The 27759-nt window shown below is 41.9% G+C and overlaps 1 protein-coding gene across 1 annotated transcript in view; it reads right to left on the reverse strand.

Moving 5' to 3' along the window:
- Nucleotides 1-8727: 8727 nt before the first annotated feature.
- The window catches only part of Irs1 (insulin receptor substrate 1), a 59653-nt gene continuing 40621 nt past the window's right edge, over nt 8728-27759 (reverse strand). Inside the window, exon 2 of the mRNA XM_021160257.2 lies at nt 8728-13203. The gene's annotated coding sequence lies outside the window, so the exon portion shown is untranslated. The remainder of the gene's footprint in view (nt 13204-27759) is intronic.

Here is a 27759-nt window from a genome sequence, read left to right on the forward strand (position 1 = left end):
ATTAACATATGTTTTCTCCTTTCCAGAAAGACTCATGGAAGCGTTAGGCAGAGAGGGTGCCAACCCTTGACCAACTCATAGCCATGAGTGGAGAATAGGGATCAACTCTCTGTCCTCTTTTGACCTGAGCCAGTGCCTGATTCTATAACATAAGCTGGAAAAAGAAAATTATGTAATTAGAGGGTTTGTGCCTGTGCACACGTGTCTGAAGGCTAAGGGACAACATTGAATGCCTTTTTCTCTTCCTCTTCACTTCAGTTTTATGAGTCAGAGTCTCTAACTGAATGTGAAGCTTAGCAATTGGATAGAGTGGCTGCCCAGACACCCCTGGGGAGCCTCCTGTCTCTCTGTGGGATTACAGGCTAGTGCCACCACATCTGGCAGGTGTTGGGGACCACAACTCAGGTCCTCATGTTTACACAGTGTGGTGATCGAATAAAATTTGCTCATTAGATTATTGAGGAGGTATGGCCTTGTTGGAATAGGTATGGGCTTTTTGGAGGAAGTACTTCACTGATTAGGCAGGCTTTGAGGTCCAATTCTCTGCCCTCTGTGGAAAAGATCCTTCTCCTAGCTGCCCATATGACAGTCTTCTCCTGATTTCCCTTTGATGAAGGTGTAGAACTCTCAGTTCCTCCAGCACCATGTCTGCCTGCACGTTGTGGTGGTCCCTGCCATGATGATAATGGACTGAACCTCTAAAGTGTAAGCCAGCCCAATTATATGTTGTCCTTTATAAGAATTGCCTTGGTCATAGTGTCTTTTCACAGCAATGGAAATCTTAACTAAGACACACAGCAAGCACTTTACCCACACTGAGCCCTTCTATGGCTCTGGGGATTATTTTAAGGAACCATTTCTTTTTTTTTTTAATTTTTTAAAATTTTATTTTATCTTTAATATATTTTTACACTCCATATTGTATTCCCCACCCTGCCATCCACTCTTTGTCTGTTCCACATTCCACACCTCCTCCCCACCCACCCCTTTTCCACATGGATGCCCCCACCCCCTCAATCCACCTGACCTCTAAACTCCGTAGGGCCTCCAGTCTCTTGAGGGTTAGGTGCATCATCTCTGAATGAACACAGACCCAGAAGTCCTCTACTGTATGTGTGTTGGAGGCCTCATATCAGCTGGTGTATGCTGTCTGTTTGGTGGTCCAGTGTTTGAGACATCTCCAGGTTACAGATTAATTGAGACTGCTGGTCCTCCTACAGGATCATCCTTTTCCTCAGCTTCTTTCATTCTTCCCTAATTCAACAACAGGGGTCAGCTGCTTCCATCCATTGGTTGGGTGCAAATATCTGCATCTGACCCTTTCAGCTGCTTGTTGGGTCTTTCAGAGATAGATAAGCAGTCATGATAGATCCCTTTTTGTGAGCTCTCCGTAGCCTCAGTATGTCAGGCCTTGGGACCTCCACTTGAGCTGGATCCCACTTTGGGCCAGTCGCTGTACCTTCTTTTCCTCAGGCTCTTCTCCATTTCCATCCCTGCAATTCTTTCAGACAGGAACAATTATGGTTCAGAGCTGTGATTGTGGGATGGCAACCCCATGCCTCACTTGATGCCATGTCTTTCTGCTGGAGGTGGGCTCTAAAAGTTTCCTCTCCCTACATCAAAGGTCCCTCCCTATGAGTCCTGGGAGTCTCTCACCTCCCAGGTCTTTGGTCCATTCTGGGGAGGTCCATCCTCCCCCCTCCTATTTCCTGAGGTTACCTGTTTAAATTCTTTCTGCTGGCCCTCAGGGCTTCAGTCCTTTTCCCTCACCCAATACCAGATCAGGTTTCCCTCTCCCCCAACTCACCCCTCACCCTGTCCACTATCCCTCCCAGGTCTTTCCCTCCCTCCCCACTTGTGATTGCTTTCTTCTCTCTCCCAAGTGGGACTGAGGCATCCTCACTTGGGCACTTCAGCTTGTTGACCTTCTTGAGTTCTATGGATGATAGTATTCTGAACAGTCCTTTTGTTTTGTTTTGTTTGGTTTTGTTTGGTTTTGTTTGGTTTGGTTTGGTTTGGTTTGGTTTGGTTTGGTTTTGGCTAATATCTACTTATTAGTGAGTACATACCATACATGTACTTTTGGGTCTGAGTTACCTCACTCAGGATGATATTTTCTAGTTCTATCCATTTGCCTAAGTCAGGATGTCCTCGTTCTTAATAGCTGAGTAGTATTCCATTGTGTAAATGAACCACGTTTCTGTATCCATTCTTCTGTTATGGGACATCTAGGTTGCTTGTATCTTCTGGCTATCACAAATAAGGCTGCTATGAACATAGTGGAACATGTGCTCCTGTGGCATGGTGGGGCATCTTTTGGGTATATTCCCAAGAGTCGTATAGCTGGGTTGTCAGGTAGATCTATCTCCAACTTTCTGAGGAACCTCCAGATTGATTTCCAGAGTGGTTGTACCAGTTTGCAATCCCACCAGCAATGGAGGAGCATTCCTCTTTCTCCACATCCTCTCCAACATGTATTGTTACTTGAGGTTTTGATCTAAGCCATTCTGATTTATGTAAGGTGGAATCTCAGGGTCCTTTTGATTTGCATTTTTCTGATCACTAAGGACTTTGAGCATTTCTTTAGGTGCTTCTCAGCCATTAGAGACTCCTCAGTTGTAAAGTCTTGGTTTAGTTCTATACCCCATTTTTTCCATTGCGTTGTTTGTTTGTTTGTTTGTTGTGATTTACTTCTTTTATTTTCTGAGTGAGGAATACATTTTTCTTTCAATTTTTTATTAGATATTCTCTCCATACATTTCAAATGCTATCCCGAAAGCCCTCTATACCCTCCCCCTGCCCTGCTCCCCTACCCACTCACTCCCATTTCTTGGCTCTGGCATTCCCCTATACTGAGGCATATAAAGTTTGCAAGACCAAGGGGCCTCTCTTTCCAGTAATGGCCAACTAGGCCATCCTCTGCTACATATGCAGCTAGAGACATGAGCTCCAGGGGTACTGGTTAGTTCATATTGTTGTTCCTCCTATAGGGTTGCAGACCCTTTCAGCTCCTTGGGTACTTTCTCTAGCTCCACCATTGGGGGCCCTGTGAAGGAACATTTCTTTAGTGGATTTCACAAAAATTATTAACCCCTTCCCCCAAAATAGAAAACATACTCCGCCACATCATCACTATACAGATACAGTGCCTGTGCTTTGGGAGTGCTAACACATTTGGGAGCCTTGAGTTGAAGAGTTAACACTCACCTCCTATAATCAAATAGTTGAGAGCCAGAGAGAACTTTGCCCAAAGTCACACAGTTTGTTACAAGGCCAAGATGAGAACAGACATTTTCTCATGGTCAGGAAAAGAAATCAAACTCATGGCTCTCAGGCATTTCTGCCAAAAAAATAGGAGGATTGCTTGACTCAGGAAAGTGTGTCTAGCTTGGCCAAATTGATGTTGTTTTTCAACACATGAAGTAAACTAGACTTAGAATTGTTTTTTCACATATGGGTCATGGAATCCTGCTGGCTGGAAGAGATGCCCTGTGACAGGATGATGGAAAGATGCAAAATTAAGTAAAGAATTTAAATTTAAAGCAGAAAATGCTAAGGACAAGTTTTTTTGTTTTGTTTTTGTTTTTGTTATTGATATTGTTTTGGGGGGGATATTTTCTTTACTTACATTTCAAATGTTTCCCCTTTCAAGGTCTCCCTTTAGAACCCCCCTATTCCATTCCCCATCCCCCGCCTCTGTGAGGGTGCTCCCCCATCCACCCATTCTCTTCTTCTCACCCTGGCATTCCCCTACACTGAACACACATTGAACACCCTCAGGTCCAAGGGCTGCTTCTCTCACTGATGTTCAACAAGGTCATCCTCTGCCTCATATGCAGCCAGCACCATGGGCCCCTCCATGTGTACTCTTTGGTTGGTGGTCCAGTCCTCCGGAGCTCCTGGAGTTCTGGCCTGTTGACACTATTGCTCCCTTCATGGGGCTGCAAACCCCTTCAGCTCCTTCATTCCCTTCTCCAACTCCTCTATCAGGGACCCCGTGCTCAGTTAAGGACAGGTTTTTTAATAACTGCTTTAAATGCACCAGTATTCCCTCCTTGAATTGTGTATGTGTATGCATGTGTGTGTACATTTGTGTATCTGTGTGTGTGTCTATGTGTATGTATCTGTGTGTGTTGGTGTTTGTATGTCTGTGTGACTGTATGTCTATGTATGTATGTCTGTGTGTATTGGTGTCTGTGTGTGTGCCTGTGTGTGTGTGTATATGTTGGGGGTTGTGTGCATGTCTGTGTGTATGTGTGTGTATATATGTGTGTATTTGTCTGTGTGTGTGTTATGGGCAAAGTAGAATGGGTATGGGGTATAGGGTGAAGGGATAAAAGTGTATATGTATGGGTAGAGTTGTGGTATGTGTACATTTACATATATTTGGCTGCATTTACCTTGATGAGGAAAACCTTTAAGATTTGAGCTTAAAAAACCAGCAAGATTCATTTCCATTCTGACTTAACCACAAAAGAACTAGAAAAGGAAAGTGGACTCAAGGTGGCAAGATGCACTAGACTTGATATGAAGTATGGAACATGGAATTTTCCAGACATCATTAATGTTCACCGGGATTTCAAAGGGCGTGGCTCTTTATTTCAGTTTCCATATCTTTCAATTAATGGATCTGAGTTAGAATCCCACTTGATAACCATGTACCCTTAAGGTGGTGTTACAGCTTCTTCATCCTTTGAGATAAAAAGTTCTTTGGACAACTCTTGAACTGGTTTGTGGCCAGCAACAAGAGCATGGCAAAAGTTTGATGTGGGGAGGGGGGAGTTTTGGGTGTTGTTATCTGGATGCTCACAATATCTGATCTAAAAGTGACTTCTGAACACATGAACAAGACTGGTGGCCTCATCATCTTGTCTTTACATGGGAATAAGATGTATATCTTATGGCAAATAGATGAGTCGATCCAACAGAAGGCATGTAGGAGTCTCTAAGGGCTTGGGACTCTGGAGCTACTCCCCTGTAGGACATTCCCTTCCTTCGTCTTCTGCTTCTCTTTATTTGAACCTTTGAGTCCCTTTCATTGCTTCCATTTAGTACAGAATCTGTCTTCTCTCCATCTGGCTGGCTGTCTAACTGACTCTGGCAACTTCCCAGAACCTGGCTTCTTAAATCTGTAAACCAGCTTTATTCTGGGTCCAGGCAAGTATCCCAAAGACTGGCTGGCTGTGAGGGAGAGATTAGGGCATTTTCGACATATATTTTAATCAACATGGTGTCAACATGACTTTAAAATAAAGTCACAGTAAATGGAGGTTGAAATTAAATCTAATTTTCTTACCTATAAAAGAAGCTCAGAGAAGTCAAAATCTGAGTTTATTTCTAGTACTAATATAGAAACATTGAAAGAATTTTCTCTATGGTACAAATCTCATACCTAACCAACATCATCATACCCACAAGGTGAGTGAATATTGATGTTTGGTTATAAAATACTAAGGACTTGACTTCCTGTCTCAAATAATGCCAGCATGGAGCAATGGTATGTTTTCAAAAAATTTAATAACCCTTGAATATGTTATCATTGCCCTGTAGGCAACCCAATATTTCCCTGGCCAGAATGGATACACCTGTCCTCTGTTCCAGAGCTGATGGCAAGTTAGCAAACAATAATGGAAAACAAACTCCTGGGGCTTGTCTTGAATCTTTACTGAAATCTTCCTAATCTGGATGCTATGGTCTTCTTTGAAGTTTCTCTGGCCTTCAAGGAAGCCCAACCTTCACTTAAAAAGGAAAACTCTTCATTGATTTCTGCCATTTTTTAAATGTTTATTCTATAAAAATTGAGATAGAAGCATCATATTAGCCCAACTTCATTCAGAGCTATTTGCCAAACTATAAAGTAGCTTTTTTGTTTATTAGAAAGATCTTTAACAGTCAATGGCATGGAGATGCATCAACGACTATGAACTCCATCTAACAACATAGTAACTGTGGCAGCATAGATTCAGTATCTACTATAACATTGTTTATAGCTGGTCTTGGAGAATTTGAGAAGCCCAGGGCAGGGAAGCTGCCTCGGAGCCCAGTTATCCCTCTTGAGAAACATTGAGCCAGGCAATACACACTGTATTCCACAGGCTATTGAGACCCTTGCTAAGGATCAAACCAAGAGCCAAGTGATAGACTCAGTCATCACTCCTGTCACTTACCTATTCTACAACTCAGCAGGGTTTTCAATGTTTGAAACATGGTTTTCAAAACACATGTAAACAAGGTTTACGAGGCTATCAATAAGACCATAACATTTGCCAATAAATAATCCTCAGAGAAGCTGTTTGACCTCGCAGGAACCTGTGTCCAGACACATATCTTACCTACCTCTGGTTGTTGGAAAACAGGTAATTGATGGAAATCCTGGTGTGTATAATAGACAACGATACCGATTTTAATCATACCACTGTGCTAATCCCAAATCCTCCCCGACTATTACTTCTCCAAGTCCATTTTCAGCAATACCTTATTTGCTATATAGCTTACGTGTGTAAAGGTAAGAAGACGACTCTGTTGTAAATCACACCATTGGTGTATTCCAACCAGACTAGACGCTAATTAATGCTGCTGATGCTCAGATGTGATTTCAATAGGAGATAAAACACTACTTACTTTACAATTCCACTACAAGGAAATAGCTTTTTTTGTTTGCTTGTTTCTTTACTATAAATGGAAAAAGGTAATATAATGGAGAGATCAACCACAACTTCATGCATGTATTAGTTCTTTTTTAGTGGTAATAACTATGAATTTAATTGTAAATTTTTTAAAAAAAAGTAGTCCAAAGTGAAATCATTTGAGTTATTTTACATATACATGGAGATTAAATAGATAAATAAGTAAAATTTTAACTATGCTTTTTCACTGGGGGTTGTCTTTTTGTTTTTCTTTTATTGTTTTATTCATTTATATTTCAAATGTTGTCCCCCTTCCCGGTCCCCCCTCTAGACCTCCCTCTCTCTTACTCCTCCCTCCTCTTTGCCTCTAAGAGGGTGCTCCCATACCCACCCACCTACTTCCACCTCATCCCCCTAGCATCTCCCTTCTTTGGAGCATCAACCTCCACAGAACCAAGCACTTCCCCAACCCCTGAGGCCAGACAAGGCAGTCCTCTGCTACTTATGTAGTGTGGGCCATGGAAAGGCCCATGTATGCTCTTTGGCTGGTGGCTTAGTCCCTGGGAGCTCTGAGCCATCCAGTTAGTTGATGCTGTTGTTCTTCCTATAGGGTTGCAATCCCCTTCAGCTCCTTCAGGCCTTTCCCTAACTCTTCCATAGGGGTCCATAGATTCAGTCCAGTGATCCTTTTTGTATGTTCCTTGTAAATAGTGAAAATCTCAATTATCCTGTCCAGCAGCTCTCTCTAGCATTTGTACCAAATAAGTCAATCTTCGGAGACCCATAGTCATTAAAGATAATCAATTTTAAAACTTAACATTGAATCTATTTACAAAATGTTAGTAGCTTGAGTTAGCCAGGACAGACTAAGCTATAAATGTCATCTTTTCCTTTTAGGTTTTTAAGCAAGAAACCTCAAAAGAGCAGGACGTGGCTGCTTTGACTCTGGAAAGGCAGATAATTATCTCCAAAAGTTCTGGATTGTCCTTGTGGTGGTTTGAGTGAGAATGTCCCCATGGGCTCAGACATTTGAATGCTTGGTTCTGAGTTAGTGGTTCTATTTGGAGAGGCTTAGGAGGTGTGGCCTTGTTGGAGAAAGTATATCACTGAGGGAAGGCTTTGAGGTTTAAAAGTCTCAGGACATTCGCAGCATGCTCTTGCTGTTTCCTGATTGTAGTTTAACACGAGAGCATTCAGCTTGCTGCCCCTGCCACCATGTCTGCCTGCTGCCTCACTTCCCTGTCATGATAGTGATGGATTTTATTCTTCTGGATAAAAAAATCTGTAAGCTCAAATAAACTCATCACCTTGGCCAAGGCCAGCAATAGAAAAATAACCAATGCAATGTTGTTAAACCTTCTGGTGGCAAAACAATCCAAAATTCCCATCCTCACAGAGACCAGGATTTCCCAAACTTGCCTATTAGGAAAGCCATGTGTCCCCCTCCCCCAAAAGTACACATTCCCAGAATAGTCCAGCACTCCAGAGCTATTTCTAATGAGCTTATACACTTCCCAGCAAAGGTTTTTACTCTGCCCTCTTGCTAAAATCTACCAGGGAAGAATGATAGCAGTTGATGACCAGGCCAGTTGAACCATCATTTTCATGGTTGTCTCAGTCATGGCTTCTTTTAGAAATCTTCCCAAATGATTCAGAGCTAGGGCTGAGAAGCATCTTTGTCTTAATTCTCAGTATCATTGGTCTACAGGGACAATCAACTAGGATCCCAGAACCATAACCTACATTCGAACAGAGGGATCTGTGTGCAGGTGCAAGGCTGGGCAAGGCTGTCCCAGTGAGCAGAAAGGCAACACAGACCTTTCCACTGAGAAGACACACTATTTTCTTCCTCACACCTTTATCCTTTGGTACCACCAGCTATCAAGCAGGTAAAAATCTTTGCAGAGCTCTCTTTCTTAGTATACTCTGCCATTGAACACTGACCAAAAAAGGAACAGAAAACTACCTGTTCCAAAGAGCAACTATAGAAGCGTGTTCACAGTATAAACTGCCCATAACCAACCAATGAATGGCCCATCTCTGTCCCAGGTCCCATAGTGAAAGACAATAAGTCAGAATGACTGATATGCACATCTGTGGGTTCATTTAGATGGTTTTCTTTAATTAACGATGAAGACACTACAATTCTAAGTACCAGACAGAATTGGGGGTAAAAGAATTGAACACAAGCATAACACTATAAAGAAAGCTTGGAAAAGTGAAACACGTCTAAAGAAAAAAAATATAAACCTGGCCTGGTACCCATTACATATATACATAATATGTTATCCACATATATACAGTAAATGTTTTGGTAGCAACATAGACCATGCGTCGGTCTTTTGTACACAGATGAAGTAGCACCATCGATAGCACCACCATCTTCAGATGATAAACCAAACCACACACAGCAAATGGAAAGATAGATAGCATTCGTTTGGCCCACCCTGTAGCCAAGAGGTATAAGGAAAACAACTACATAAGAAAAATTATTCTGAAAACTATACTCTTAGGCCAGTGGCAAAGTTCTAAAATGGACTAAAATAAAAATGCTAGCACTACAGATGAGTATGCAAACAGACACATTTTCCTGGGTAGTGAATTTGTTCTACGGTATGGCATAATGGTTAGTGCTGGAGAAAGGGACAGCGTGGACAAAGAGAGGTTTACATAGCAGGTGGATGGCAAAGGGATAACATACCCATCTCTTGGTGTGGACATCCCAAATGCCAAGCCATCATGGATAAGCTAGAGAAGGGAAATAATGCCTTACCCAAGTCATATGCTTAAAAACCATATTTGCTAATTATAGGCTCTTTAATTAAGAGTAGGGCCAAACACATCCAGAACCTCTCAGTCTCCTTCCAGCATCTATTTGGTGCTCTAGCTGCGAATAGTGAGTGATAGATACCCAACACACTAGCTGTGCCATACTCTCTGCAGGCACGAGGAGGAGACTGAACCATCACCATCTCAGGCTTGACTCAGGGATGACCAGAGGCCCAGTGTTTAATGCTTAGTTCTACTAACTATATGGAAGGCTGTCTTTACTCTCCATAGCTAAGAACCCCAGCCCAGCATGGACCTCTTTTTGTTACTACTGACAAGGTTGTGCCTGCTCACACACCTGGAAGAACACCCTGCTTCTTTCAAGACTTTCAAGCAGCCAGAGCAGGTGAGGAGAGCATCACCTCCTGCTAACATCCACCTTGTCATGACAGCACTAGCCCTCCTGTCCTGTCACTACCAAGAAACTAGTTCTTATTTGGTTCCCCGAGTTGTCCTCCATATGCCTTCCAAAAAATCCTTTTCTCCCCAATGTCAGTTTCCTGGTATAGGACCTCTTTGTATGACTATCTCACTTAGAGAGCTCAGCCAAGGCAGCGTGAGGTAAATATGGGATCATTATCACCCCTAGCCACAGCACTTCACAACTGTACTATCCGTCATGGCTCTTACTGTCAACATGTGGTAAGCCATCTTCCCTTATCTTTAAGTCACCCGTTTTAAAGGTGTATCCAAATACATGGTATATTGCTTTCAGGATGTTCCACTGTATCAAATAGGGTTTCCACACTATAAAATATTGTTTCCTATAGTACAGTAAGATTGTTTCTTAACACTTTGTCTCACATATAAATGAGAGCTAAAAGACAAATGCCAAGGAAAGACAGGATAAAGCTCTCTACTTCTGGCTAGATGATTCTTGAGTAGATCTACTTTTGTAGTTGGTAAATTAGTCAAGAGTGTCCCTGACCTTTGAAAGTTAGCAAGAAATAGCCACACATGTAGCATCAGTACTGATTTGTCATTATTGATCTAGGCGGTTGATCATTAATGGAGTCCCCTCATTTCCAGCTGGTTCTAGGGCTATGCTTTTGCCCAAAAGAAAGCTATCATCATAGCCAAGGGAGCATACCTGTTCTTTTCACAAAGAAGAATTTAAAAACCCTGTCTTAACAAGTCTTTAAGAAAGAATGCTGTGAAAGGTTGGTCTCATAAAGAAAAAAGCCACTAACTTCCTGGTTAGCTAGAAGCCACTAGAAGCCCCATTAATATAAGCCCTTGGTTGGCCTGCAAATTCTTGGAAGTAGATAAAGGCCAACCGCCTTTAATAGGAATTGAACACAAAAACTTAGCAGCTGATGTGCTTAAAGTAAACCCTTCAAGAAGCCAGCACAAGAGATTTCAGCCTGGGTACCAGCAACTTCCAGTTCTAAGTCAGCCAAGTTTGATGCTTTCATCAACCCCAGCTCAGGTAAAGTCTAGAAGAAGCTGAACAAGAAAGGCTACCTTTACACTACTGACCCAATACAAAGCAAGAGAGATAGAAACCAGGAGACGATTGTCCAGTCTGTTTGTTCCTGTTCTCACCCCAAGTGTCAATAACCCCACACGCAGAGGTATGTTAGTCATAAATATTCAAAGCCTAGGCCCCTTGAGAAACTTCAGCCAGCTTTACAGGCAAATGGTTGGGGCGGACATTGTTCTCTAGTCTCTTTTTAGTAACTCAGATCCTTGAGGGCAGAGAGCAAGCAGCTTGCTTTCTTCTTACCTTAGCAAGAATTTGAGTCAGAATGCTTAAAAAAAAAATTAAAAGTCACTTTAACAATGAGAGTCTTTTCTCATACATTTGTAAAAAACCAACTTTCACTTCCTATTTTCAAAGCCTTTCTAACTGACAGCAAATGATGTCATTTGATGAGTTCCTTGAAAACAATGAATTCTTATGACTAGAGACCTATTTATCTTAGAAATTGATGAGCATGCAAATGATTAAGATCTGCAACACTGAACATTGTACATCTGGTTGACTGAACACTAACCCGAACCTCAGCAGTTGGGGGTCTATTTATCTCTTTGAATAGAGCCAGGGGTCCCCAACCAGTTGATCAGGGCAACTGGGCAACTGCAGTGCCTCCCAACCCTTGCTCCTTCCTTGCAGCCCCACCCAGGAGGCTCCAACCTTCCCAGAAGTAGAGTGTTGCTCCTCCCTGCTGCAGGGCTGAGTTCACAGGGACTCAGAGGGAGCCTGATCATTGTATCCTCACTGTCATTTCAGGGAGTTTCAAGGCAAAGACAATTTACAATTCCAGAGGAAACACCTTCAGGTATAGTCATTGCCATTTCTACTTGATAAAGTAAAAAGTTCCAAGATATGTGGACCTTCCAAACAAGGAAAGGATTAACATTTTCACTCCTAACTAGATGTTTCAACAGCAGGTCACTAAGTTTTTATGTGCTCTCTGTAAACTGTGTTTTATTAGCTAACCACTAAAAGGCCAGCAAACACCAGGGCAAATGGGCCAATTGCATTCATTTCAAACACACATAACACGGCAAGTTCCCAGAACACACAAGGTAGGTGTCTTAGGGAACAAAACACAGAACCCTGGTCATGACTTAAAAAACAAACAAAAAAAAATCTGGAATTTTAATTTCCAGTTAGCAAGAATGCACTTGTCTCTTGAGCCTTCTCGAGGCAATGTATGAAATGAAACATGATATGTACACAGAAAAAAAGGACGAGGGTGGGTGGGGGTAAAAGCTTATAGAAGTGGGGGGAGGGTCCAACAGTGTCTAGTATTATGAACAGAAAGACATTTTCAGAATTTATAAACACCCACATTCTTCATTCCAAGGAGAGCTTTTGACTTGAAGGGATTGCTCATGGCTTCTTCTCTCTACAGTATTTACAATGGAAGTCTGTGGTTTCCTTTCTTTGTTACAGTTCGCTTCCATTCAACTTCCAATTCTAAGCCGACACTTGAAAACACCCCAGTAGAATACATCCTCCTTCCGTTTGGAAAAAAAAAACCAACATACAAAACTAAGCTTAATTCTTAAAAGGAACTCAGCTCAACATCAAGTTTATATTACAAGAGACAATATCAGCAAGTACAACTATACAGTCCAGAACCTTCTATGGCACTATGATTCTTATTATATTATTTTTCTGAATTAGAACCTTAAAACAAGGATCATCCCCTAGTCTACTCTTTATAACCTTGTTTTAAGCATTCATCCCACTCTTTAAAACAGAACATTGAACACCTCAGTTCCACATCCAAAAAAAAAAAAAATGTGCTGTAAGGAAAGCTACATTTTCATTAAAAAATTACATATATAAATCAAAACCTATGTTAAATATTTAATACTCTCTCCACCCAACATGAACAGTTCCATATGAAGTAATTTACAGAGGCGCATCATGGAACATGGTTTCAGAGTAGAGGAAGCGTCGGTTGCAAATTTGATGAGAGTAAACCCATTCTCTTGGTGGTAGGGAGTGCACCAGCTCTTCGTGACCAGCTGTCCTTAAAGTTCAAGATGAAGTTTATGCACACTAATTGTTCCGGTGTCACAGTGCTTTCTTGTTGCTTGGCACAATGTAGAACGTGCAGTTCAGTCAATGAACTCCTGAGGATCGTACAAAGTAAACAAAACTGTAACGGATGCATCGTACCATCTACTGAGGAGGAAGACGTGAGGTCCTGGTTGTGAATTGTGAAATAGTTCGAGTCTGGGTACCCATGAGTTAAAAGGAGGATTTGCTGAGGTCATTTAGGTCTTCATTCTGGGAAGAAAATGGAAAAATAAAAATAAAATGTCACCATAGGCATCTGGAAATGTGGATTCAATCACAATACGGGGAGCTCACCCCTTTCAGAAGGAAGACTGAGCTAATGTTATAGGCACAAGCGGTACCTACATAAAATCAACACACTATTTAAATTTTCTTTCAAAATGCAAGTGTTTATAGCAACTACAAACCAGACACAGTCAATACTAAAACAGTAAACATCAATGTAACCCATGCGCTTCAAGAGTTTTGGCAACAAATGAATACAAAATTCATTGGGGTTTTGATTGAAGCAAAAATGTACATTCTGGTTCTCATTTAAAATATTAGAAAACATAAGGAATAGTTGGAGCCTACACTCAAGCTTCTAATTTAGGTGTCATAGAAATTTATTTAGGAGAAAATGCTGCCTTTCTTCTCTACAATTTAACAAAGCTGGCCACAACAGGACATTATCTGTCATTCTCCTTTAGAAAGGGGACTCTTTATGAACCCCTGAAAGCATTTCTTGTTCTCAAGTTTTACATCAGACAGTCCCTTCAGCAGTACTTATTTTTCATGAACCCAGAACTTAATCTGTACAAATCAACAGAGTGTTCCGAACAGTCTATAGTGGAGTCAATTAGCATAAATACTCCTGAACGAGTGAACAGCTACATTAAATGCCATGGGGTAGGCAAAGTTGCATCCTGATGAAGTGTGCCTGCAAGCAATTCCGGAAAGGCAGGCATGTTTCATTCATAAGTTAATAGACTGTGAAGCAAACAGGTGAATTTCACAACAGGTGCACGGGGGGGGGGGGGGGGGCAGTTCTAGATGCACAAAGGAGGGAAGAGCGCTTTTAGCTAAGAACATTAGGTAAGTACCTTACTGACACATTTGGCTGGGGTCAGAAGGAAAGGGCTAATCTGTGGATATGGAAACAGGATTGTCACCCCAGTGTTTGTACAAGGCTTGCCACATAGCAGACACTTCATAAACATGAACCAAACAAAGGGCGGGCATGCCACGGACTTGCTACTAAAGACAAGATAGAACAAGGCTCAGTTTGGTAAGAGACCAGCAATGGGTAGGCCATAAGAAAGATGTGGTTTTATAGGCTTCCCAAAGACCTTAAGGGACATATGGAGTTAAATATATAGATCTAGCCCAGATACATGGTGAAAATCTCAATGGACAGACCAGGAGGTCTTTATCTAATTACATGGATAACAAAGGCAATAGTTTCAGATAAGATCAAGGTGAGATACAGGAAGGCAGTGGTTTTAAAACTCACAGGCACAAATGCTGACCAAAACAACTTGTTTTCCCTCTTGCCTTAGTTTTTGTGTATGAGTCTGGGTCTTGTTATGTAGTACAGGATGTCTTTGAACTCAAGATCTTCCTGCTTCAGCCTTTCCAGTGCTGTGATTATAGGAAGTGTGTACCAACAAGCTCGGACTCCATCTCCTCTTGAAGGGGTTGGCTGTAATTCTGATCCATTAGCATTTACTGTTTACACAGTGGGTTTCAGATAAGTTAAAGTCTACCAAACGAAGCCTCTAATTTTATGATATTTCTATTTATTCTAAAATATTAATTCTGTCTGTAAAAGACAAGCTACTTTTTTACTTACTAGTAAAGACTCAGCATGGAGATGCCAATGCAAAAACAAACACGAGTGTTCTGGGTTTCTCATTGTAACTGCACTGAGACTGCTTACTTCAGGAGGAGAAAGGGTCAGACAGTCCTACCAACAGCCCCAGCTGGGCTATGAAACTCACCGGCCAAGCTCCAGGGCTCTCATTTACTTCTAAGGTTTTCCTGAACTCCTATCACAATACCAAGAGACACCCAGACAGAACTTCACAGCTCTGGAACTAAAATGAGTCAGGTGGGCCACACTGTATAATGCAAATATGTAATGCAGAAGGGGTGGGTGGGGGATGAAGGGCACATGGCATGGTTTCTATTTCATATCTGGCTCTCCTCCAGAAGGGCAGAACAAACAGCTTAGGTTGGGAACAAACTGTACGCAGGATTATCATCACACATGTCAAACTGCACGGGTGTACAGGACAGAGGCTAGGGGACCCTTGTGGGGAGATAAAAATATGGCCTTGATGTGTGCTTAAATACATTGCTTTGCTCCCATCAGGTGCAACCCTTGTAATTTTGCATAAGCATGTTCAAAAAGCAGAAAATAATAATAATAATAATAAAATAGCATACACCCCTTCATCAAATACTTTCCTTCCAAAGTCTTAGCATGCTACTTTAAAAAGGGGTTCCTATAAATCTTTACTGACATCCATCTCAGCCACAGGTCTCACCTGTTGGTGTCACCAACTTAGGGACTTACAAAAGAGTGAGTGAGAGATGGAGGTGATGTGGGGGAGGAGGGAACAGAAGGCTGGCTACAGGGTGAAGTTCACACCTGTTGATGCAATGGTGTGAATCTGTGGCTGCACACAAAGGCTAGCTACTGGGTAATGACACAGGAGTTTTGACAGACAACCCTCAGGGAGAGCTCTCCTTCCCACTGGCCCTTTCAGAGGCAGCAGACATACTCCAATCATGCAGCCAGTGTTTGTAGCAGTGCCTGTGTGCTACCTTCTCAAGTTCCCATTTCTTTCTGCAACTGTCTTCCCAACCTCAGGCACAGTCTTTCCCATGGTCTCTCTAGCAGCTGGTCTTAGCTCTTGGAGGGCACATTTGATCTTTGGAGACAGCCAAAAAGCTTTCAGAGGCAAATATGGTGAGTAAAGGGGCCAACTAAGCAGGGCTGATGGTTCACAGTGACCTATTATCTAAAGCCAGAGAGCATCAAGACTGAAGCTGCAAAGACTTAGTTCATCCGGTGCATCAGGGAGACAACAGACTCCAGGCAGACCTCTCAGAAGCTTTATGGACTTCCGTTCATCTTCCCACATCTGTATCACTACCCTATTGCAATCTAGACAGACTGAGCCTACAGTACCCAATGCAAAAACAGCATAGTAGTGTTACATTTAACATAAGTCTATGCTTTTAGAAAAGATACAATACAGAACATTATAAAATATAAAAGATCTACAGAAGGGGAAAAATGTTATATATAATGCCCAGTACCTATGGGGTAACTGTTAAATCAGTTATCCTAATTTCATAAAGGGTTTGAGATTTTGTAACTCTGCACTCATTTTTAAGTGTCTTCTAAAAAGAGAAAACTAACATTCAAATCATACTTCTGCACTCAAAAACACGCGAGGGAGAAACACATGAAATTACTAGCCTATTTTAAAAATCATTCTCGTTAAGATCCTATCCTTTCTCCCATGTTCCTAATTCATTGTTTATAGTCAGAATGTGAGGTGAGCTTCTGCTGTCTTGGTTTTCATCCCCCAACTGGGAAATGAAGAGAGAAGAAGTTCGAGGGTTCAAAAATGCCTCCTGAGCACTGGTTTGTGCTCCAAGATGGGAGCTGTGATGCCCGAGGTAGCAACATACAGTATCTTCTTCCTCAGTTCTCCACTTCTTATTTTTACCACAAGGTCTCTCACTAAATCAGAAACTCGCCTGAGTCAACTATATTAGCAGCCCAGCAAGCCTCAGGGATCCTCTTGTCTCCACCTCCCAATGAGAGGATTACCTATACACACCACCATACCCAGTGTTTTAAAGTGGGCTCTAGACACTGAACACAGAAGCTCAAGATTGCACAGCAGGCACTTTATGGGGAGACATCTCCTTCAGTTTCCAAGCCCGCCATTCTCTTATTTCACACAATTACATCCAACTTCATGCCACAATCATCCATTCCTCTGGATTCCACCCCACTGCTGCTGCTGCTGCAGCAATAGTAACTCCTGGTATAACTAATTCAAAACTCACATCTTCTAGAATATTGATATATTGATGCTCGTCTACAACATACCCTGAGAAAACTTTTTTTTTAAACCATTCCTCAGTCTAGTAAATGAGCCCACCAAATAACAAATAAAGAATAACAAATCCAAACATACCAGTTGCAAATGGCATTGCAGTTCTTGCAGCGAACAGGTATCCCTTAATTATAACACTTGTTACTACACAATCTGAGATGGGGACATGGAAGAGCTACTCTACTTGCTAGACTTGCAACACTAATAGGATCCTGTGACTGACAGCCAGAACTCTGACAAAGTACCAGAGAACTAAACAGCACTCCAGAGCATCACCTCTGCCAGCCCTGCCAACCATCCACTTAAGAAAAAGGAAAGCTATGACCAGAGAGATTCGAAAGTTTAGTGCACAGGAGAATCTATTTGGGCTTTAGAAGGTGCGGTTAGGAAGTATCAAGGCAAGCTGGAAGCAAATGAAAATAGAGAGTGTGAAAGTACTGTCCATTCTAAAGCCTCCTGGTGATCACACCAAAATAAACAAAGAGTAGAATGAAGGTTAGAGGTAAGGACTGAGACAGTGCTACTTGATGTTGGAAAATGGAAAGGCATTGAAGCTCCAGAAAGAAAACTTCTTTTCAAACTGGCCAAGACTGAGCTGGCAAGCCTGGGTACCATGATCTTAAATGGCAAAGGGTAACCAAGCAGGCCACACCAATGCTTTAATGGACCTGCCTAAATACCACTCATGCCTGCTGCCAGTCACATGGGGAGAGGCGAGCTGGAGAAAATAACAAGGTTGCTGGCCAGACCTTGACGGGCACAGAGTTGCCAGGGAGAAAATCCAGGATGGAGTGCCAACATGTGAGAGGCCATCTCGCTCCAATTCCTCCTTTGTCGCCACAAAAGACCTGGCAGGGCTGGTGACTTCAGGAGACCACCAACGAAGAAAGCCAAGCTTTATTAAAAGGACATATCAAGATCTACCAAGGAGGCAATGGAGCCATTTGGTTCCTCTGTGGCCTGCTGGGGTGAGTGCTGCCCTCATTGGGGGGTGGGGGTGGGTTCTTCCCTGGCTTCCATGAGGCTCTGGAAACTGCTCAAAATAATTAAGGATGAGAAAAGAAGTTTAAGCAGAGATGTTCACTTCTCAGTAAGGAAAGGTTTGGAGTCAATCATGAATTAAATAAAACTCAAAAATAAATATTTTAAACTGAAGCTAGAGAGGTGGCTCAGGGGTTAAGGACAATGGGTGCTCTCTCGAGGTGCGGGGTGGGGGGCAGTTTGAATCTCAGCACCCACATGGCAATTCACAACCATCTGTAACTCCAATTCCAGGGCGTTGGTCACCCTCTTTGGCCTCTGTAGGCACCAAGAATGCATATGGTGCACATATGTGCAGGTAAAGCACTCATAAACATAAAGTAAAAGTAATTTTAAAATCTTCTAAAGTTACTTTTAAAAAGTCATTTTGCATTCCTTTAATCAATTAAGGGGGAGCACAATAATAAAGCAAATGGCACCAAAGGCATAATAGTGCTCCTAGAAATCGGTAAATCAAAATGCCTTCAATGTTTCCATCAATACCGTACATTATTATGATTAATAAATTTTGACAACTTGACCAATCTAGAATCACCAAGGAGACACACCTCTGTGCATGTTGCTGAGGAACTTTCTCGACAGCCTAAATGTGGACTTGAATCCAGGAGTGAATGAAAAGGATACAGGGAGCTTAGCAACAGTACCCATCCCTCTCTACCTCCTGACTGAGGATGTCACAGGACCAGCTGCCTATTGTTCCTGTTTCTGGAACTTCACCACCATGATACACTATGTCCCTGAATCATTATCCTAAAAAATTCCTCTCCCATCCTTAAGCTGCTTTTGCCACAGCAATAACATAAGTAATATATATGTCCACACACACACGACAGAATCAAAGCAGCAAGACTTAGAAAAATTTCTCTAAGGTACATGCAGGACCGAAAGTGTCATGGGCAGGAAGTCTTTCACACTCATGGTGTTGTTTCGACAACATTATTCTCTCTTACTAGAAGTACATTCTAATTAGTTCTGAGGTTTATATTGAAACATCATATCACTTTTTTGGTTAGGGTTTTATTTTCTTTATAATGGTCAGAAATACAGGACACAGAGTTTATAAATCTGGCTTGGATACAAACCAGTGGATTTGAATTCCACCATGGCCCCCTTTACAATGTGGTGTAGAAAGAGCAAAAATGTCTGCAACATAGTTTCTGTAATTGGACAGAAGGGAAGAATGCAGACCTATTGCCACAAACCTTTCTTTGCTCTTAAACACTAAGTAAGTTTCTCATGTGTGCTCTGTCCCTGGAGTCTGATGGCTCCAGGAAAGCAAAGCCCTGACCGGGCATGTGAGGAAGTGTCCGGATACCCAGTTGCTTCACAACCATCATCAGATTTTCCATAACAACGTGTGAACGGGGCTCAGAACAGACATTCACACAGAAAGCCCTGGATTTGCAGGGAACTGAAGTAACAATCGTTACCACAACTGACATCACTTTTGGCAGCTGGAGAAATAGGAAAACCTGTGTTTAATCTATTTCCTGATTGCTGCAAATGTGAGCCTGAGTCCCCAGTATTATGGTTGTGGTTGACTTTATGGAAGATCTTGGTAATGCAAGAAATGCCTATGGAACCAAACAAGAAACTTATAAAGGAACCACAGGGTACCTCAGCAGTGTGACCTGATTCCCTCCCTGTAGGTGGTTTAAACTGGTCTACAGGAGGACGATGCCACTCCCAACAGTTCCTGGGAGTTCAGTGTCAGGAAAAGACTTTATTTCCCCACTAAACACATCTAACTAACATTTCCAGGAAACCCTCATGTCAAGTCACAAGGAAAAAGTTTGTCTGTTTGGCCTGTCTCCTGTCTTATTTTGAGGAGCCTGTGGGGCAGGAAGGAGAATTTTGTAGTGAATTTGATCTTTGTTTGAAATTAAATGAGCTGTTCCAAAAAAAAAAAAAAAAAAGTGGTCCAACTAATAAAAGAACACTTTCTCTCTGAAACTAATTGAAAATACCTCAGAATGTGGCAGTATTTCCAAATGCATTAAACCCCACACTAATCTCACTGATCTCAACTTAAGAACTCTTAAGGAAATACAACTTACAAAAGTTTTTTGGGTATGAGGCTAAATTCTAAACAACATCAAAAAAAAAAAAAAGAATCACTCTTTGACTTTTTGTCTAAGATCAAATATAAAGGGAAGAATAAGTTAGAAAGCTATGCACCTAATTTCGACTACACAAGTCCAAAGCTGAAACTCAGTGGAATGGGCTGTGTTAAAGACAAGCTATAGATATCCCTCACAACAAAGCAGTAATGTGTCCTTTCACCCAGTGTTCTCGTTTCATTTCCATTGCTATGATAAAACATGGACAACAAACAACCTAGGCAAGAAAGGGCCCAGCCCATTATTGAGAAGAAGTGAAGGCAAGAGCTTGTATCAAGTCACATTATAACCACAGAAAGAAGCAGAGGCATGCATTCTTGCTCAGCTGCTTGCTTGTCCTCAGCTAGCTTTCTCCTTTCTCAATACTGTCCAGGACCTCCTGCCTAGGGCATGATACTGCCCACAGTGGGCTGGGTCTTCTGGTACTGATTAACAATCAAGATAATACTCACAGATATGGCCACAGGCCAACTGGATCTAGAGCATTCTTTATTAAGACTCTCGTCCCAAGTGACTTTTAGTTGTGTCAAGTTGACAGTGAATTGCCACTGCTCCAGTGACAAATAAGTAATCTATATGGGAATGCATTCTAAAATGACTTTTGAGACAGACAACCTGCAAAGGGTTACTCTGAGAATGGAAAGTGAGCATCATATAGCTTTAATGCCTTTTAATAACTGATCACTTTGTCTAACTCCAAAGCTGTTCACAAATTTGATTGTGACGGGAAACTGAGACAACTTCTGTTACCTCCTCTCTGTGCCCTGTTCCTCCAGGCAAGTTGCTCACTCTCTTGAAGTTCAATATTTCCATCTACAACACGCAATAACAATAACCACTGTGTAAGGTTATCATGGCGATCTATTGAGGTGATACATGAAAATCTCTTATTATGCATGCCATAGAAGTCCTTGATCTGTGATTTTTTTTTTTTTTTTGGTAACTGCTCTGACTAAAAAAACCTAGAAATCCTTGGCACTCAGATTTCCTCCTAATAATTGGAAACATGCTAGATGAGAATAGCTTATAGAACTAGTAAGCACAAATGGGTCTACAGACTACAGTGCGACCACAGGCTAGAGCTGGCTGAAGGCAGATCCAAGATGCTGTTTAGGAAGAGAGATGTGGTTACATTGGAGAAGAGATGGCATGGGAAATGTCAGAAGCAACAATGAAAGATAGTAGTGGGGAAGCTTACACTATGCCCTGTGGTATGATTTTATACATGAACAGGGCATAGCAGGAGTTAAACTAGCAAGACAGTACCACTCATCTGAGGTCTCCAACTAACGCCATCTCGAGAAACACCACCGAAACGCTCCTTCTGCTACCTGAAGAAATTAGAAGATGGAAGCCCTTGTCCTTTCTACGTCTGATAATGAAGACATTCACAAAGAAACTACTCGAGCAAGCTAGATGGCTGTTCACTCGGGTGTTTTTTAATGCACTGTTTCTAGTTTCTGAGGCATGTTTATTGTTGTGGGGGAGGAACTGGGTGGGTTAGGTTTCTACATTCCTTCCTCCAATCTCTCATCTGAATGAACTGAAGAGGACAGTGACCTGACCAGTCAGGGCTGCCTGAGCAACTTGAAAAGCCGAAGTCGATGCCAGATGCAATCAACTCTAACCATTAGCAGCTGGAAGAGTAGGGGGGAATTTTTGAAAGATAATCTGAATGAGTTGATAATGTGTACATGGCTGCTCGCAACTCTCGGGCCTTTGAAGAAGACACCGGTGTGGATTCCTGACTAACTGCCAACAGTTCTTTATTGTCTCACACAAAGAAACAAAATTCTCTCGGCTGCTAAAGGGAGAGTGACCTTTCACCTGCTCCAAAGGTCCAGTGCCTTTCCTTTCATCTTTCAAGTCTCACTTCCACTTAGCTCTCGAGACCATCCCTAGCCCCTGTGTGCACGTGATGAGTGCTTGCATGTACATGCATGCATAGGCCAGAGATCAACCTTTTGTCATTAGTTGTTCACCATCCACACCTTGTAGTTTTGAATCCGAATCTCTGTATGGCTTGAGACTGGCCAAGCAGCTGCTCAGTGAGTGCCCTGATCTACATGCCTCTGTCTTCCCAGTACTGGGAAGCTAAGTAAGAGGTCCAAGTTCAGAACTTTTACCCTGGCTCTGGGGATTGAACTCAGGTTCTGATGCTTACAAAGGTGAGGTCCTTCCAGAGTTAGTTATTTCCCAGGCCCTTAGTCTCTCTAACTTGGCAAAGTCCTTGGACCACATTGCAATGCTGAGCTGCTGGTCTGGCTGAGCCAAAAGATCCCTGAGGACTGTTGTGACCAATTCTTAATACGTAGGCACTCTTAATCAAGGCATGGTTATAGAGCGACATCACTGTATTATAAATTGTGGCCTTCTTTATATTCTTCATGTGCTTATATTAGGAAATGGGACCTTAGGGTTGTCACTAAATCATGAAAGCAAAGGAAAAATGCTACCCATATAAGACACGAGAGTTTGCTGTCTATTGTGGGCCTATGAGACAACCAGCAAACCAGAAAGAAGGCTTCAGAAAACAAGAGATCAACAGGATCCTGATCTTGGCTTCCCTGGGGTTCCAGAATTGTAAGAACTAGCTGTATCTTGCTTAGCCACTGTTATGGTATGAATAGGAAATGTTCTCCACACGCTCCTGTATTTGAACATTTGGTCTCAAGGTAGTGACACTGTGTTGGAAGGTTATAGAATCTTAGAAAGTAAGGCCTATCTGGAAGAAGTGAGTCAACAGGATAGAAGACTTATCGGTCTTAGTCTGACCCCACTCCTGCATGAGACTCTATACTTCCTGACTACTGACATATTCTGTCTGCTGACACAATGTAACCAGCCACCCATTCTGACTACTGACCCAATGGAACCAGTCACCTATTCCTGTTCACCATCTCAATCATAAGCCACTTCTGCTACCATGCCTTCTTCATTATGATGGACCAAGGAGTCCTAAATCAGATTAAATTCTTCTCTTCAGTTATTTCTTTCAGGTGTTCTATCAGAGTGATCAGATGAGTAACTATGATACAGCCACCCACTCTATTTTGTGGCCTTCGCTAGAACTAAGACAGCAACACTGAGGAACTCACAGTAACAAGACAGAGGAATGCAGTCACCTTCCAGATACCTGATGTCTACACAAGGGACATCTGTAACTTCAGCTCCAGCATATACTTGAGGCTGATACCATCTCTTTGTAGATAGATACCTTCTTATCCCCGAGCCTTTTGCTCAATTTCCAGACTGATTTTCTCAGATAGGGTTGATGGGAAAAATTCTATTTCACGGTGGACATTTGGCAATATCCACAGATGTTTCTGGTTGTCTTAACTGAAATAGGGTATAGTAGGTGGAGTACTATTATTAATTTCTCATTGATGGAGTACACACCTATTGTTAAATACCCCACCATAAACAGGATAGTCAATTGAAACCAAGAACTATCTGGCTTCAAAATGTCAACACTGCCTGAGAAATTCTGCCCTGGGACTGCTACCTCCAGATGAAGAGGCTCCAAATGTGGCTTATTCCCTGACTTCTTCTAGGGTTTGCCAAGCCCTCAGCAAGAGCATGAGGCAAGAGGTTCTTGTCCTGACACTTGCTCCTCTGAGAACTTTCTACGTTTAGAGCCCATCACTACCATGCCTCTTTAAAGACCCAAATCATCTCTTTGAATATCTAGACCCTTTTCAAAATTACTATGCTTGCTTGCATCTTAGCTTGTGCCATGTCCTGTTTCCTCAATAACTTTGTGTGTGTGTGTGTGTGTGTGTGCTAGAAGCCATCTAGCCAATCTACTCAGTCCTAATTTGTGATTCTCTCCTCTTCCTACAGAGAAACTTTCAGATGAAATGACATAGTGAGGCACTAATTCTGGAACAGAAGGCTATGGTGTCTGGGGAAGAAGGGGCAGGATGAGGTACTGCTCTACCTGTCCTGATGGGGTAGCCCACGAGGAGATATGCTTAGTCCTCCCAAGTCCGTATCTTCACCCAACTTAGCCCTGCATTGTCCTGCCAATCTTGAACAGGGCCTCCATTGGCTTCTACGAGTTAATAAAGTAGAGAAAATACCCTACCCAGCCCCACAGTCACTTGCAAGCACAGGGAGATAACATGAGGAGGTATGGGGATAAAGGGACATTTAAGTCACTTGTGACTACTTGTTCTGTGATTCAAGTTGACTGTTTGGACTCAACACCTTTGTAACCTGAGTCTCAGAGAGGGAATATCTAAATCAGTATGCTATTTCCTAGACTTTTTTCCCCACAGTTCATGACACAAGTATCCACCTCAGAAGGTCTACTGCTGAAAACAAAAAGTCAAAAGCAAACAAGCCAACAAACAACAGCTGTGATGTAAGACCAAGACCTGCATTCCAGTCGTCCTTTGTATTACAGATCTGCCCGGGAAGGCAGCTTCATGTCTGTTATCTTTTAAGTTTATACTAAAGGAAAATAAGAAAAAGTAATGAATAGCTGAATGGGATTCAGGAAGCATTACTGATGAGCTGAAGGGCTAAAAATTCTAAACACACACACACACTCACACGCACACATAAATACACATTCACATACACACACAAGAACTCACACACATAGATAAACTCTTGCACATACACTCATGCATTCGTGCACACACACATGTACACACTCACACGCACACATACATACACATTCATGTACACACACAAGAACTCACACACATAGATAAACTCTTGCACATACACTCATGCATTCGTGCACACACACACAGGTACACACTCACACCCACACACCCACACATACACACTCACACAAAACAATGAACACAGAATAAGTTAATTCATAGATGATTAAACAGTAAGCTATTCCAGCTGATCCCTATGGTTATAAAGGTTATAACAAAAATGATACATCCTCCTTATACAGTCTCAGGAACTGCTGTGGTTCCATCATGTAACAAGCAAATTTTCTTTCCAGACTGTAGCCCAGGATGCTGACAATGTCACACAATTTTACCTTAGTATCAGACACCCATTGTTTGGATTGTTGTGAATAATTTATGAAGAATCCAATAACAGGCAGTCCTGAATTTTGCTTTTAAAAAGTTCACCAAAATTTATCCTAAGACCATTGCATGCCACTAGGGGAACCAGCCTTCCTGGTCGCGTGATCTCTGGGTGCTTTGCTTCCATAAAGACAGAAGGAAGAGGGTGATTGGGACACTCTCCAGGGCAAGCCTGGTTCTTTGGAGGTGATCCTTACCTTCCCATCTCTCCTCACTCTCCCCTCCCACTCTATCCTACTAGCAATGCCCTTCAGGTACCTTCACTATAGCTTCTGGGATTTCCCAAAAATTTCCAGTAAACAGGATCCCCTTCCCAAAGGCTCTCAAACAGATGAACCAGGATGGCTCCAAATTGGCTCATTTCCTGCCTTGAATGCAATCAGTACTAACTTAAGGGCCATGTGACCTTAGTGTACAGGCTGAGACCCTCCCTCAGGGCCTCTCCTCTCTGCCTTTGACCAGTTAGGGGCTTACTAGCACTACCTTCAGGGAGAGAGCCAAGAAATCAAAGGAAAATTCAAGAAAAATTCAACTTTGCATTGAAAAGAATGTAAAAATGGTAATAAAAAGAGTATGGTTGTACAGCAACAGACAAGGCTTGTGTCTGTGTTTCATCTGAAGTGCAGCTCGTTGGTCTTGAACAACAATGTCTAGGCAAGGTTGGCAAACACTTTCAAAGACAAAAAGAAATGGTAAGGTGGAAATGCCATTTTAGGAAAATCTCCATAAGAGCAGTTCTCAAACCACTGCCAACCTGCGCTCCTGACATGTCAAGCAATTCACCTGAGTTATTTTCCTAACAAGTTGGGACAAAGTAAGAGTGCCTTTTACCCAGGGCTGTGGGATACAACAGGACGTCAGCTTCCTGAGAGACACCTTCTGTGTGAGCCACAGTCACTGACTGCTGCATGGGAAGAGCCCAGCTCAACTTCCTAGTGGGGCTTCAGCCAGCTGATTAGTCTTAGTAAACTAGCAAGACAGGAATAAAAGTTCAGACAGAATGAGATGGTGACTGTAGATCAGGAATCACAGAGCCTGACAACTTAGCAATTATAGCACATAATTTATTAGCATGGGGCTCCTAGAAGAGAGAGGATAGTGGAAAGGGAAAGAGATAGGGCGGCACATTATTTGGAAGAAACTTATGCCTCTTTGCAATTTCATGTTTTCAGAGTGGGGAGCCTCTAAAAATCACAACAATTACACATACCAGATAATATTTGACCTTATTTACTTTATCATTTTATTCTACTGGGTATGAAGGTCCTTCTTATCTTGTCTTGAGCCTACCATATGTATTGCTGAACCATTATTTGGATTACACTGCCCTTAGACTAAAAGAGACATTCTAAAGCACCCATTTGCAGAACTAACATTTTTCTATGTCATTATCTAGAAGACAAATCATGTCTAGCTAGGCACTATAGATTCACTATGTATTCCAACTATGTCATAAAATAGTCAGAAATATGTACTATATTAACATATAATACACACACACACACACATACACACACACACACACATACACACACACACACACACATGTATTTTTTTTTTCCGAGGCTGGAAATAAGCTTGCAGTTGATTGCCATCCTTATTAGTCTGTTCTTTATGTTTCTTATAGCTAACCTTTTAACTGTTCTTGATGTCTAAACAAGACATATACAGGCAAATCTTTAGATACAGATTCCTTTATCCTTAGGTCCATGCCAATTGGTTAGGTTAAACTTTTTCAGTTAAAGCAAAGATAATGGCCTTCAAATTTTGCGGAAAAGATCCCCACTGCTGACATTAATTGAAGACAGGGATTTGTTTGGGTTACGGCCAAGGAATAATTATTTGACTAGCCTACAAGAGGCCCTGGTGCTTAATTCTTAGCAGTCCATACCCCCTCCCCAAACCCACCAAGCGCCATTCCAATTGAACAATATTCTTAAAAACTGTGTTCATTTTTAAGGCTACAAACCACGCATCCTGATTAAGAAAAGAAAGCACTTTTAATATTGATGATAATTGTTTCCAATTTATATTTGTATCCTGAAAGGGGTCCAAGGTGTCATCCAGCCCTGCCCATAAACACCGATAAGGCAATTGAGGATTTCCATCATCTGTAAAGGCTGTGGTGGTTACATGCCAAGTGATACACTGAAGATCTTAATGTACATTATTTGATGTAACCCTACAACAAAACTGAGATTATCCTATTGTTCTAGTTTCTAAACCAAGTAAGAGAAGGATTAGAAAGGGTGAGTACGAATCCTCAAAATCTCACAGCCTGGATCCAGGACAGCTGGAATGCAAATCTCATGCTTTTAACCACACACACTCATAGACAATGCAAAAAAAAAAAAAAAAAAAAAAAAAAAAAAAAAAAAAAAAAAAAAAGCAAGGGGGGAAGTATTGTTAAGTCTTTCATCTAAATAGAGT

This window comes from Mus caroli, chromosome 1 (genome assembly GCF_900094665.2).
Source record: "Mus caroli chromosome 1, CAROLI_EIJ_v1.1, whole genome shotgun sequence".
NCBI lineage: Eukaryota > Metazoa > Chordata > Mammalia > Rodentia > Muridae > Mus > Mus caroli.